Source organism: Aethalodelphis obliquidens, unplaced genomic scaffold (genome assembly GCF_003676395.1).
Source record: "Aethalodelphis obliquidens isolate GAN/ISIS:26980383/991018 unplaced genomic scaffold, ASM367639v1 scaffold65, whole genome shotgun sequence".
NCBI classification, from domain to species: Eukaryota; Metazoa; Chordata; class Mammalia; order Artiodactyla; family Delphinidae; genus Aethalodelphis; species Aethalodelphis obliquidens.
The window spans coordinates 10390318-10393961 of NW_020838009.1; the positions used below are offsets into that span (position 1 = coordinate 10390318).

Consider the following 3644-nt stretch of genomic DNA (forward strand, 5'->3'; position numbering starts at 1 on the left):
TCCTTGGTGGGTCTGGGTAAAGGGTGGGTCTTTGAGGACATTGTTTCTCCTCCACAGCAGCCATTTACCCAGCCGTCGGTTCCGCCCAGGGTGTCAGTACTCCAGTGTTAGCTGGTGGCCTCTGGAGGAAGCCATCCATTGGTGGCAGTATTTCTGGGTACAAAGAGAAGACGGTGGCTTCCCCACCTCTTCTGGGAACTGCCAGCCTGCCTAGCTTCCCTGATAAAACCAAAGCAATGTGCATAAAACTGTTATAGAGAAGAAAGCAGAGAGGAAAATGATGTGTATTGCACACTTTCTGAGTGTCTGGCATTACACAAGGAACATTCATATTTAACCTTCCAAAAACCCTTCTGGGTATTTTCTAGAATCCCCATTTTTACAGCTCAGAAAGCTTAAGGATGTTGCTGGACATCACACAGCTGATTGAGTGGTCCCTGTACTTACTGTAGGGTCAGTGTTGCGGTTCAGCATGGTGGAGGGTGGAGTGGGGTGCAGAAGTGTAGGTATAAGGCTGGGTGGTGCTTGCCTCACCTCTGCCCCATCATCTATCTTGACCCCTGCTAGCCTGAGGCCTGGGACCCCTACCGTCTTGCTCCAACCCCACCTCCACTCCCACCCAGCTGTAATCCCTGGGCAAACCATGACTGAGGGCCAGTACAATCTCAGAACCCTGTGGGACTGGCCCTCCCTTTTCTGGCAAAGAGAGCCAAGCCGTGGATGAAGCCAATGAGGCATGTCCCAGGCCTGCCTTATCAGGACCGCACAGAGCCCAGAACAGCTCACCTTGGGTCCTATGGAAATGGTCTGGAACACTGGGTCCATTCACTTTTGTGAGAACCCAAGGACAAAAGGAAGGTCCCCTGGGGAGGCAGCCCAGGCTCCTCACGGAAGCCTGTCAAGAGATGGGACTAAAGCAGATGGGGGGCTCTGGAGCTACTGAGCAAGGCTGAAACTCCTTCTAAGACTAAACTCCTTCTTTGAAGCCAGTTACGCTGCAAAGATCCTGAGTCTGCACACGGACTGGGGCAATTCTCACCCTGATGACAGACCGTCAGCCTCAGGCTCTGCCCAAGGCGGGATAGTTTCACTTTTGAGGAAGGAGCTCATAATTCCCCTCCCTACTCTTGGAGGGCCTTGGATGGCATCCTGCCCATCCTTCCCTGGCTCAGGGAAGCCATGGGGTCTGGGGTGGAATGTTGGGAAGTAATGCAGACCCCAGACAATTTAGGGGGTGGGCAGGACTGCAGCCTCTCTAATGGAGCCATGGCCAGAGCAGAGGGGAGGGCTGGAGCTGATCTGGAGGGCCCCTCCCCATAGGAATCTACCCACACTTCCACTTAGGCGAGTAGACCTGCAGTTTCACAGCCCCAAGCTGGGCTAAGCCAGTGAGGCCTGGACCAGCTAATAGAAGCCACAAGGAAAGAAAGATTTCTATCACATCATTCATCTTGGGGCAGCCAAGTGGTTTGGGTGTGGAGGACTGGGGAACCTACTTTTAATTCATTCTTTTTCTTTTTTTTTCTTTTTTTTTGCCCACACGGCATGTGGGATCTTACTTCCCTGACCAGGGATGGAACCCATGCCCCCTGCATTGGAAGCACAAAGTCTTAACCACTGGACCACCAGGGAATTCCCTAATTCATTCTTTTTTTTTTCTTAACAAATTTATTTATTTACTTATTTATTTTTGGCTGCTTTGGGTCTTCGTTGCTGCTTGCGGGCTTTCTCTAGTTGCAGTGAGCGGGGGCTACTCTTCGTTGCAGTGCACAGATTTCTCACTGCGGTGGCTTCTCTTGTTGCGGAGCATGGGCTCTAGGCACGCAGGCTTCAGTAGTTGTGGCACGAGTGCTCTAGAGTGCAGGCTCATTAGTTGTGGCACATGGGCTTAGTTGCTTCGCGGCATGTGGGATCTTCCCGGACCAGGGATTGAACCTGTGTCCCTTGCGCTAGCAGGCAGATTCTTAACCACTGGACCACCAGGGAAGTCCTAAAATGGTAAATTTTATGTTATGTGTATCTTACTACAGTTTAAAAAAAGAAAAAAGGATATTTAATGGTGGTTAGCTTAGAAAGCACACCAGACCAGAAAGCGCATCATCAGACAGTCTCATCTGAGGCTGAAAAGAGGCTTCCAGAAGCACCTGCAGGCTTCTGGGGAAGGCATAGTCTTCCCCTTAAGGCTCAAAATGATCCACCGAGGGGGTTAGAAATGAGCTCTTAAAAGCCTGTCAGATGTGCCTCCCTTCTCACCCTTTCTGGCTGTCCTTAGGTCCATGAGATGGGATTATCTCTCTCCTCTCCAGTAAAATTTGGGGGTGCATGTGAGGACCGAGCCAGTAAGCCAGCCCCTGGCATTTTTGCACCCTGCTTTAGGACTGCTGAACCATTTTACAGAATCTTAGCTGTTATGAGTGTGTGAAGTTTGCAGTGGAGAACGCAGACTGCATCCAGGCTGAAAGAGCCAGCTAACGATGCCCCAGAAGGTATACTCTCCTGGCAGAGGTCCCATACGCCCCCGGTATGGGTCTGTGGCAGTGTCTAGGAGCACAGGAGGCCTCGGGAGAGAAGGGACTTACCTGCCTGGAGTGTATTTTTACTTAAAAATTCACAAGAGTAGATCTTATTACATTTTTACTTAAAACACATATAACATCACTGGAATGACACAAAAGATTAACCTGGTCCTTGTACAAGGATGACGTGCAAATTTGTGAAGCATTTCATATTTTTTTAGCAGTCGATAACTGAAAAGTGAAATTGGAAAAGCAAACCAATTTACAGCAAAACAACAACAAAAACAGAAAATACTTAAGGATAAATTTAACAAAAGATGTGCCAGACTTACATGCTGAAAACCACATATCACTGGGGCACCATCCTGCCCTGTGGCCTGCTGGCTTTGACTACCAGGTTGGGTGACTGCTCAGTTGACCTGACAGCAAGGGCACCAGCCTGTGTTGTTTTTGCCAGAACTGGCAGGGGTAGAGTGGGATACGGCTGGCTGGGAAGGGCCAGACAATCAAAATGCTCTCAAAGACAAAGACAAAGATGACTTGACTCTTTCAGCTAAGGGCCTGTGGCATCCTGTCCTGGTCGCCCCATCCTGCCCCTCCCCACCCTGTGATTAGTGTGGTAACTGTGAGTGGTGAGGATGACAGTGAATACTGTGAGAGTCAGAGTTGATGAGTAGATGTGTAACATCCCTGCAGGCACCTACAAGGCTGGTGTTCTCTTGTCTAAGCATCTCTGACCTTAAAGGCATGGTCCTGGGTCAGCCCGGTTCTTGTTTGCTTACCTAGTATGGCTACTCTTTGAGTATGCTTGTGTGTTTATCCTGATTTCATTTCTTAAATATTATTTCTTATTAAAAAGTGATACTCAGGGACTTCCCTGGTGGCGCAGTGGTTAAGAATCTGCCTGCCAATGCAGGGGACGCGGGTTCAAGCTCTGGTCTGGGAAGATCGCACGTGCCGTGGAGCAACTAAGCCCGTGCGCCACAATTACTGAGCCTCCGCCCTAGAGCCCATGAGCCACAACTACTGAGACCGCATGCCACAACTACTGAAGCCCACGCACCAAGAGCCCATGCTTCGCAACAAGAGAAGCCACCACAATGAGAAGCCTGTGCACCGCAACAAAGA

General features: G+C 49.9%; 1 non-coding gene across 1 annotated transcript; it reads left to right on the plus strand.

Moving 5' to 3' along the window:
• Nucleotides 1-2630: 2630 nt before the first annotated feature.
• Nucleotides 2631-2733, plus strand: LOC113610903 (U6 spliceosomal RNA). The gene has a single exon (XR_003429285.1). It is a non-coding gene; the product is annotated as a U6 spliceosomal RNA (small nuclear RNA).
• The last annotated feature ends 911 nt before the right edge of the window (nt 2734-3644 follow it).